The sequence below is a fragment of the Meriones unguiculatus genome, chromosome 19 (genome assembly GCF_030254825.1).
Source record: "Meriones unguiculatus strain TT.TT164.6M chromosome 19, Bangor_MerUng_6.1, whole genome shotgun sequence".
NCBI lineage: Eukaryota > Metazoa > Chordata > Mammalia > Rodentia > Muridae > Meriones > Meriones unguiculatus.
This window is the reverse complement of record NC_083366.1, coordinates 50,607,226-50,618,386: the sequence shown is the minus strand read 5'-3', so window position 1 is coordinate 50,618,386 and position 11,161 is coordinate 50,607,226. Positions and strand designations below refer to the sequence as shown.

The 11,161-nt window shown below is 45.4% G+C and overlaps 1 protein-coding gene across 1 annotated transcript in view; it reads left to right on the top strand.

Moving 5' to 3' along the window:
* Positions 1–10,311: 10,311 nt before the first annotated feature.
* Eci2 (enoyl-CoA delta isomerase 2) overlaps positions 10,312–11,161 on the top strand; it is a 30,757-nt gene continuing 29,907 nt past the window's right edge. Inside the window, exon 1 of the mRNA XM_021652072.2 lies at positions 10,312–10,431. The gene's annotated coding sequence lies outside the window, so the exon portion shown is untranslated. The remainder of the gene's footprint in view (positions 10,432–11,161) is intronic.

The following is an 11,161-nucleotide window of genomic DNA, read 5'->3' as shown; positions in this document are numbered from 1 at the left end:
TAGACTCCAAACCATCAATGCCAAGGCCCACTGAAGAGAACCGACACGTGCCAACAGCCACCAGAGAGCCCGGGACAAACATGGTAGTACCTATCTGACCAGAGGAACCTTTCTTCTTGAGTGAGATTTGGGCACCAAACCAGTTCACATAATGATAGTCTCTCACCGAGCAAAGGGCCAGACATATTTGGCTCTGAACAAAGGCCCAGGTGACTCACAAACCCCGCCATAGACATCAAGACAGCATTCAGTGTGATGCCTCCTGATGCCTCCCACTGTGAGAGGCACTTCAAAGCAGTCCTCCCTCTTCTTGCTTTTGATGCCCTGGCTCCATGCAGCATATGTTAGCTGTGACACTGTCTTCTGATCCCTTCTGGCCCTGCTGGCCACCTGCAGAGGAATTAAGGGCACAGCAGGTGTAGGAAGGTTCTGCCTAGCTGCAGTGCTAGCTGCTGCTGCACTCCAAAATCCAAGTCACCCAGAGGCTCATAGGGCCTTATCTGCCTTTCCAAACACCTTTGCCTCCCTCTGGCTACCACACTATGAAGCAGGCTCTCAAAGGTTCTCATTTATTCTTCCAAAAAATAATTCCTTAGGAACTAATGACCAAATTTGCTAAAGCACTTATGCCCAAAGCCAATGTGCTAATATATTTGTTCACTGAGGCTTTGAAATGATTGAGTAGGCCAACAAGCAAAGACCAGGGACTCCTCATAGGGTTGAGATGGAGAGATATATTAAAATAATAAGCATAATTTTATTTGTCTGTTTTGCACTGGGGATCACAGCATCTTCCACATACAACCAGAGAATTGTGTTAGCAATTGGTCCAAGGATTTGGGGATCTCAAGTGTCCACCATTGCCCTCTTAACCTTGACCTATTACCCAGGAGACGCAGTGTCCTTCACTGTTCTAGTGTTGTTCATAAAGGTCTATTTGCTTTTGGGTTGGAAATCAAGACTGCTGGTCTCCAAGGCAGAAGGTTGGGGGTGGCAAGGCACAAAATCTCCATTGTCTTGGTGTCTAAGGGGTCCATATAGCAACCTGATGCTCTTGACAAATAAACCTAAGGACGTATTGGATTATGAGTTGGAAACAGGGCAGCTTCCCAGAATGCCTGCATCTTTTATGGCTCCCAGTGGTGAAGTAGCTCACCCCTACCTCACCATTGCTCTACCCTCTGTCTCAATTACAATCTTATTATAAGAAGTGATCACCAGTGGGTTAATGATTCATTTTGAAATGTACCCTTTGGCTTCCTTGTCAAGGTTCAGACCATCTCAAGGCTTGCTTGGCACGCTGCCACTTTCCAAAGAAGCCAGAAGGTACTTTGTCACTCAGCCATTGATTCTGATTGGACTACTACAAAATGAGCTGGCTTGCTGTGGCCTGATCAGCGTGGAGCCCAGCCCATCTCCGGACGCAGGCTGCAGACCCTTGGCAAGGATGTGATACCAGGACTGTAGTACCTGAGCTGCACCGCCCTCCTCAGCTTCTGCAAAGACCTGAGGAATATGTTTTGTTGACCTCTTTCCTGGCACATGATACAGTCTTTCCACATCCCAGCAACAAGCTTTCATTCATCTCCTTCCTGTTCCCTCTAGCGGCTCCCTCCTCTCCATATTCCAGCTCCATATCTTCCCAAATTCTCCTTTCTCTCCAAAAGGAGAATTGGCTTTGTTTAAAAGCTGCCATCAAAAATATTTGTCTCTGATCTCTCCTTTAAAATTTTTGTAGGACAAATGTAAACTAATGGAAGACCTAGAGTCAGGGAGAAATGAGTACACACTTTAAATCAGGAAATGAGAGAGAATACCACTGGCCCAACCTAGCTGCCATCCCACATTTCATCAGTTTAAGGAGCCTTCCCCGAGAGCCCTTCCAAGCAGTGAGAGCTAAGCAAGAAGCAAATGTGTCCATGGCAACAGTCCATATGGGCAGATCTAACCACCAAAAGCATGTTGAATTCAGTACTTTGAAATGCAGGTGTCAAAAGCCAGCTGTTTTCCTGGCCCCTTTAGTGGCCCTGAGTGGTATGGAGTAGGGGAGCAAAGTCGAAGAACAAAGAGTCAACATGGGTGTTGACCTTCACAGAAAAGTGAGGGCAATGCCTTTGCTCTGACTTACCACTGCTGGGACCCGGCTGTGCTCTAGTGCTGGGGCCGAAGCTCACAGAGATGCCTGGGGGATATCAGAACAAAGACTAATATTTAAGTTTTCCCAGACCACGGACGGGGTCTTATGACTATTACATTAGGACTTATCCCCAGCAGCTCCAGGGTCCCTCATCCTGCACATTGACATGGCTCACACCTAGATGGCAGCCTTAGATGTTTCTCCTTTCAGCTATTTTTTGCCTTTTGAGTTTTATGGATTCCATTTAACATCCCATGTGCCAGACTGCCCTGGGTCTCTGCTATTCTAAAAATCAGGAAGAAGCCCCTCAAAAAAATCAGTGAGAATCTGGCTGCCTCATATATAGCCACTTAGCTTGCATCTCCTTGAAGCTCAGAGCCACATTCAGGTTTCCAGCCCAGACATAACAAGACAGAACAGACTCCAGGGAGTGGGCATGTACCAGGGAAACACCAGCAGGGCTGGGCTACAGAGAAGGTGCTTAAGTAAACAGCTCTCATACATGTGAGGGACACAATCCGAGGCAAGGGCAGGCTGATGCTTGAGGTAACAAAGCTCAAGAGGAAATAAGGGAAGTTGGAGGGCAACCAGGGTAAGGCATGAGAGGCACAGGGGTCTTTGCGCAGTGATTCCAGCCTCCCTCTGATGGCTGCAGGAAACCTGGCATCCATTCTTACTGCTGCCACTGCTAATCTTCATATTTTCAACACAGTCTGACATTTCAAAATTGTAGATGAGCTGAACATCAAGCATCTTAGAGTGACAAGGCCAACTAACCCTTAACGCCACCCTCCCCCATGCAGAACAGTTTTATGAGCAAGACTGTGTACCTACCAGTGTTTGTGAACTCACGGCAAATGCATGGATGGAGATTAGGGTGCTGTGGTTGTCCCCATGTATATTTGGTGTGTGTGTGTGTGTGTGTGTGTGTGTGTGTGTGTGTATGTGTGTGTGTGTATATATATATATCTTAGGGAGTTATCATTCATTGTAAATTACTCATTGAATAGTTCAGAATGTATTAGAAAACACCATAATCTGTTATGGTTAGAATATCACTTGTTTCCCCGGTGACTGGTGGCTCATTTGTTGGAATCTGAGAGCTGGGGCTTGGTGGGAAGATGCTGGGTCACTGGGCATTTTTCTCTTGGGATTTTCATAGTTCTCTTGGGACCCATCTCTGGCCCCATCTTACTACATGACCTCTTTTTCCCATGTACTCCCTGCCATGATGTCATCCACCATGTTGTGACACAGCCAGGGAAGCCCTCTCCAGAATCATTGCCACTACCAACGAAATGGTAAGGTAAATGAACCTCTCCCTTTGTAAGTTATTCGGCCTCTGGCGTTTCATTATGAAGCAGAAAGCAGACTAATACATGAAGGATTGGCGAGCAAGCCATGAGAAGAACAGGGGAGTTCTTAAGTCTGACAGCAAGAATAAGAATGTATGTGTCACTGGGAGCCTTCCTTTATCTCTCTGTACCTCCCTGCAGAAGGCTCCAACCTTCTCCCTCCCTGTAGTGGAGCTTCTGCAATAAGGCAAGAGACATGGAGTCCACACCCTGACTCTCGCTTCCTGCTGTTCTGACCTCCACAAAGGGACATTCATTGGCAATTCAAAGCACTCTGGAGACTGTCTCTACAGACTCAGTGAGCACTAGCACGCTAATACTTACTTGAACAGTCACCTGTGGCCACACCCCCAATACTAGTTACTTGTAATGCTCAAGGAAGGGCTCTCCAGGAGCCCAGCAACTCCCGAACTGCAGAATTAAAGCACAGGACCCGCCACGGTGGGAGGGAGGGAAGAGGCAGGTGTCTGTCCCACAACATCGTACCCAAGGCAGGCTCAGAAAGTCCTTGGGGCTCAGTGGGCAAGAGATCTTACTGTGCAAACATGAGGAGCTGAGTTTGGGTACCCAGCACCTGCGGGGGTTGGAGTTTCTGTTTTTTGTTCATTTGTTTTGTTTTGGTTTTGCTTTTTAAAGAGCTGGCTTTGGCCACACACGTAAGCCTAAATGACAGTTGTAGGGGTGGGGCAAGACAAGAGGATTATTTGTATTTGCTTGCTTAGCTAACTAGTCAAACTATTGGGCTTTGGGTTGAAAGACCTAATTTCAAGGGAACAAGGCTGAGAATGATGGAGTGGGACACCCACAGACTTATGCACGTACACTACACACATGCTACACATACAAACATACACACACATACTATACACACACTACTCATACACGGCACACATACACACACACACACACACACACGAACACCACTCCTGCACATGCCCTTCCTCTTCACCTGGAAAATGCTCTACCTAAATACACAGAAGTCCTTGAATCCCATGGAGATCAGGAGCCCCGCAGGTGAGCTCCTGAGCATCCAACACACATCTCTCCTTAAAGTCCCACTCTCCAGATGTGTGTCCTTCAGAGTGGCAGGCACTGTAGGGCTCAGCCCTGCAGCTGCCAGGTGGCAAGCCCTCAATGAATATTTCTCTAACAATGCACCAAAGAAACAAGCCTAATAAATACTGGTACAGCAGCAAAAGGAAAAGGGCCACATTCCAGCTGCCATAAGGCAGCCCCAGAAGCTAAGAACATGACAGTCATGGGACAGATACTGTCACATATCCAGCCTCAGGCTACTGACATTGTTGGGCTGCAGAGAAGCCTGTGGCCCCAATAGAGGAAGGTAGTACATGCTCAAATGTATTGTCCCTGGCCATGGAAACAAAGGAGAGGAGTTATCTTTCAAGATAATCAGTTGAGAATCTTCCAGAAGCTTTGTTATAGAAGGTGAGAGGTAGGTTAATTGGGGTTTTTATAGTCTAAAAACAGGGTCTGACTGTTTCATTCCAGTTTCTCTTGCTCTCTCAGAGAACCCGTGAATGGGTAGCCTAAAAAGAAAAGAGGTTCGCTTGGGCTCATGGATCTAGACATTTATAATCACGGTGCCAGCAGGTGCTCAGCTTCTGGTGAGGCCTTTCAGATGAAAAACATGAAGAATATGGTGGAAGGCTTCATAGGTCAGAATTCTGGGTGAGTAGGGAGTAGAAGCTGCAAGAGGGGAAAGCTCCCAAGGTAGCTATGGCCTTGAGAAATATTCATTCATTCATTCAGACACTAATTCATCCCCAATGCCATATTCCCTTCACAATGAGTGCCTCTTAAGATCCCACCATCCCCTCACACCATTGCACTGAGGACCAGATGTCAACACGAGTTTGAGGGAAGACAAGACTTATTCCAATAATAATGGCCGCCTCTAACTAACTCAAGCAAAATGGAACAGGTGAGAAAGAATAAAACCAAGGCTGATTCAGGCAAGCAGGAGTTATGGCAGATCAAGGAACCCAGGCAGCAAGGACTCAGTGGCCAGCAAGCTGGAATCCAGAGTTCCTGGCATGGGTTGTCATTCCCTGTAACACTTTCAATCATGGTGGCAAGTCGGAGCTGAGAACCTAGGAGCCCAGGCAGAGTCACGCCTTTTCTGCTTGGTTTGGAGGGCAGAGCCTACAGCAGACATACCAACCACCTCAGTATACAGTGGTTTAGAGAACACAAGCTCTGGAGAATCAGGAGGAGGGGCTGCTGATTGAAGACTAAGAAATGTCTGGCAACACAGAAATCAGGTAAGCGAGGGGAGAGGAGAGCTTTGAGGCTTTATGGAGAAGGGGTTAATGGTGTGATTACAGCAAAGAGCCATTTTGAACGGGACAAGATTGTTTAAGAGCAGTAGACAGGGACTAGCCACAAGGCACCATCCGAGCCACACCGCTGTGTGTACTTTATCCAAGCAGCCTGACTGACAGACCACTGAAAGTTTGAAGATGGAAATTAACATGATGAGACATGCATTTCTCAAAGATCGCCTGGCAGAATCAGAGTCTGCTGGAAGGTGGACAGACCAAGTAAAGAGCTACTGTGGGACTCAGGGCATGAATGATGAGGGGCTTGGCAAGTGGCAAGAAGTGCTGAAGGAGGAGCCCTAGGATTTGATGGCTAAACATGCTATCAGCGAAAAGCATAAAGAAATGGTTTATCCTGAGCCAAAGAAGGCTATAGCATGAGAACAGTGATTCAAGTTGCTCTGAGTGGTATGCCCCACTAAAGAAGAAGTCGCTTAAACATTTATAGTCCTGGAACCAAAGAAAGTTATCAATGCATCTACCAAATAACTCAGTGAGGACATCAGACAGGTGGGGTTCTGACAGAGCAGCAGGGATTTCTTCTGTAGGTTTTAGGTGCCATCTTGTGGTGCTCTTAACTTGGGTTTGGTGGAAGCTAGTCGTCTGCTAAATTTACAATACATCCCACAAGTTTTACTTGGCATCATGAAGATGTTAGGTCAGATACAGAGACTATTACGAGGATTAAAGATAGACGAAGATATTTGGCTCCATATGCAACTTTCCATCTTCCCATAATTATGAATTTCTCATCAGTTTGTCTTTGGGATCTTCATATAGATGCAGTTTCTTCCAGGAACTACAGTCCGCTATGAATAATCGGCGAAATGGGGCTTCCTAAGTTCAGCAGAAGTTTTATACTTTGATGACTAAGTGTATGTGGGGTTAGGATGAAGATGAGTCAGAGTAAAATGAAAGCTCAACTGGGACCCATAAAGCCTAAGGCTCTTATGGGGTCTTAATACCCCGAATCCTACACACTCAAATTTAAACAGCAGCAAAAATGACAACATCATCTCCTACTTGTTATAAACACCCCTACTTAAAGAATCACTGTCCAGTACAGTTAACCAAGGCATGCAATACAGAGAGATAACGTGCTGTTACATAAGCGTAGGTGTGCCATTGCTTGTGTAAACTTCCTCTTTTACTCTCTGACCTAAAGCCAGCATTGGGCAGGAAACAGAGATGGATTTTAATGATTATTGTTCTCCTGAGGTCATTTTCTTGGGATCCCCATAATGAACATTTTCAGCTCTACAAATATCTTTAAACTGTGACCATATGGAATTGTTTTTTAATTTTCCTCTATAAATCAATTTATTAAGTAAGTGTATTTATATTTAAACATGTACATATCTGCATAAATGTGTGTAAATGTGTCACATTGCTGAGCATGAACTGGTGGAGAAGAGTTTGCAAATGGTGATAATCAAACAAAGGCGTGGGTTGTGAAACAAAGAGCCCTCCCAGCTGCCTGGCTGCAGGAACAGGGCATAGTCTTGGTGTGTGGGTAGCTTGCTCCTGTCTACACATTTGAAGACAGCTATGAAAACAGCTCTAAGGTGCTTCCCTGGTACCTCTTGGGGTGGTTAGTTTTATGTGTCAACTTGACAGGCCTACAGTATCCAAACATCAGGTCAAACACAATACCAGATGTCCTGGTGGAGCCCTTTTTTTATGAAGTAAGCATTACTTTGGGTTCATAGACTTTGAGGAAAGTAAATAATGTGAGTGAAGATCAGCTAACCAGTTTACTATTAAAGCAAAGACAGAAGCCTCCTGGCCAAAAGAAATTCTGCCAGAAGCCCGCCTTAAATTCAAACTGAAATTCTCCAGGTCTTCAGCCTGCTGGCCATCTTCAGACTTTACACCGGAAAAGTCCCTAACAGGTGGCTAATTCTTTAAAACACCAAACCTCTCTTACAAGGTCTCCCTAGTTCTTCCTAGTGGTCCCTTTCAGCCTTTGCCTTTAGTCCATCTTGACTCTGTTGACCCGCAGAACCTCTTGCTATACCAGGGACCCACAGCTGCCTCACTAGGCTAGGACCCAGGTAGAGGACCTTCATCCTCTTTCCTCTACCTCATTCCAGTTTCTCCAGACTCACCCTGAGTCCTGCTGCATCCTGCCTTCCCGAGCCCCTCCACCAAGACCACATCCAAGACTTAGCCTCTTGGTGTGCACCCAAGGTCCCCTGACTGTTCCCTGCCATGAATCTCAGCCTTTCCTTCTAGTCTATTCCTTTGGGACTCCAGTTGACCTGTGGAACAGTAACAGGACCTGCACAGCCACCACACTTGGCTAGCACCAAAGAACAGAACGTTCACCCACCAAAGATAAGACTGAATATCTACACCAAGAAATGCTTATAACACCATGACTCCAGATTGTCTAGAAAGTGGCCAAAAAACACAACCATGACAACGTGCCTCCTCCAAAGCCATGCAGTAACCCTATTACAATAGGCCCTAAGAAACGCAATTTAGCTGAAGAGCAAGACAAGGACCTCAAAAATATAGTCATTATGAACATGTTCAAAGACCTCAAAGACGGTATGAATAGAGGCCACAATGAAACCATTATAACACAAACAGTCGAATGAAATAGTGAAAACAAGTCAAGACATGAAGGTAGAATTTTAACCAAGAAATAGAATCACCAAAGGAAACCCAAACTGAAATAAAACTCAAGCCGTCAAACAAAAGCCTCAGAGATCAGAGCATTGCTCAGCCCTTATCAGAGAATGGTAATTAACAGAGAGCCACAAATACACAATGGGCAGACACTGAGGTACTTTGGAGTACTAGGCTCCCAATGGCTTTATCAAACCTCTCCCCTCAAGGCTCAAGGATCTAATGCAGCGATTCTCAACCTGTGGCACTCCAATACAGAGTCTCAGGTTGTGGTGACCCCCAAGCCATAAAATTATCTTGTTACCACTTCACAACTGTAATTTTGCAACTGTTATGAATCTTAATGTAAATATTTGATATGCGACACCCACCCCCGCCCCACCCCCGCCCCACCCCCCGCCCCACCCCCGCCAAGGAGGTCGTGACCCACAGATTAAGAGCCACTGATGTAAGCAGAAGAAAAGACAAAAAGACTGTAAGAGCCAGAGTTCACAGATGACTCCAAGAACTGCATCTTCCAGTCACAACAGGACTGATGCACAAATGAAGGAAGAGGGACAACACGCCAAAACCCGCACAGGTTCGAACCAGACACAATCCAGCACTGCGAAAGGGGAAATAGACACGCAAAGTCCCATCCCTCTAGTTAAGAAATCAGCTGTCTCCGATGAGTATCACTGGGCCTGTCAATCATTCCAAGGCAGCCCTCATGCCCAGGAGTAGTTGGTCGACACAAAATAGACTTCCCAATTTTTGTGTGTGCTTTTGTTTTGTTTTGGTATTTTTTTTTTTTGTCTTAGTTTTGGTGTTTTTTTTTTCAGTTTGTTTTTATTTTTATTTTTATTTTTATTTTTGTTGGGTTTTTTTTTTAAGAAAAAAGAAGAAAGATCATGAAGTTGTGTGGGTAGCGATGTGGGAAAGATAGGGGAAGGAAAAGAAAATAATCAAAATATATTGTATGAAACATTAAATAAAATTTAAATCTCCTCTCTCTCTCTCTCTCTCTCTCTCTCTCTCTGTCTCTCTCCAGTTTGTTCTATTTTTCTAGAGAATCCTGGCCGATACATTCATTTCCTTTTTGAGCAATTTTGTCCAGACATTTGCTCCTAAGACCTTCAGCCGTTTCTGTCACCTTCACTGCATCAGTTTCTGGAACTTGCGGTCTGCAGTGCAGAAGGAAAAGCGGAAGCAGGCAGTCAGCCGCAGCTTGACAGTGTGTGGGTCTCTGAGAGCCGTCTCTACTTCCTGTACCAACCAGCCTGCAAGATACAGGCTTCAAACAACGCTGCATGTTATTGAGAAGAACGGCAGGGAATGACGTCACCAAAAAGTCTAACCACTTGAGGCACCCCTAAAAGAGACCATTCAGTGTGTCATCCCTGTCTCCGACACATTCAAAACAATTTACTTAGCACCTAACTCCAATTAAACTTTTAAATATAGGGACATAGATGGATGGATAGATAGATAGATAGATAGATAGATAGATAGATAGATAGATAGATAGATAGATAGATAGATAGATAGATAGATAGATATTTAGAATGCTTCCTCGTGGCCATGGTTAGTATCATTTATCCCTCCTCTGCCGAAGCTTCCCACTCATCCATACCCCCATTTAAATCTTTCCCCTATCCCCCGCTATATAGTTTTTAGAGTTTCTAAAGTAAAGACAGTTTCGTTAAAAGGCAGATCTTTTAAGTTTGTATGAAGCTAATGATTTTTTTTTTTTAATTTTAGTAAAACTAGAGCATTAGAAGAGAATTGCAGGCTTTGTTTCCAGTGTTAAAACTTTTCTCTGCACCATGTAGTTGCGATGTGACGTCACCAGGGGGCAGCAGAAGGACTTCGTGACTTCTGACTATTGTTTTTGGAAGGGAAGACGACTCTCTGTTGTGTTTTCCTGGTCAAGAGTGTGGGGATATTCGTCTTGGCCTCAACGACATCGAAGCAACACAGGTCAAAAGTAAGTACCAGTACCCGGAATCTTGGAACTGATTTTACAGCCCACTGCCAGCTGAGTGTGTGGGCAGGAATGGGTGTAGGCACAGGCATTGAAGTGGTTGGTTGTCAGACCCAAGTTCGGTTGCGCTACCCTTTGCTTGCTATTCCCGGAGGGTTATTTGAAGGCTGGTGGGCTCCTGCGTGTTCTCACAGCTCCATTGTCTCTGCCCCTCGGGCATTAATTAGGACCCAGTTCTGTCTACTCAGACTTCCGCAACACCAAAGCTCTTTGTCCTCAACTTTCTAATCTGTATCTCAAGAACTCTTAGTAAAAGTCCGCCCGCCAAGCTGCCCCTTGAGATTCCCAGGGGGTCAGATCCAGAATCCCTCACAGGTATCAAAACATGCTGACCAAATCCCTTATAGGAACTTATGACGTAGCTTTTTCTGAAAATATCTCATTTTCAGAAACAGGACTTTTGCCAGACCTTGAAAACAAGTTAATAATATGCCTTGCGGTCATTTGAAACTATGTGCTCTCCATACTGAGTGATCAGCCTGTTTTAGTTTAGTCTGCCTTTAAGAACACAATTTTCCCTCTCTTCAACCGCTGTCCCTAGACCCCCTGCACAGATATGGCCCATGGGCAGCTCGCTCTTCACGTGGGTTCCCTAGTAAGGGAAGTAGGGGGCTGTCTCTGACATGGACTCTGTTGCCTGCTTTCTGATCCCTTCCTTCCGTCTGGCAGGGCT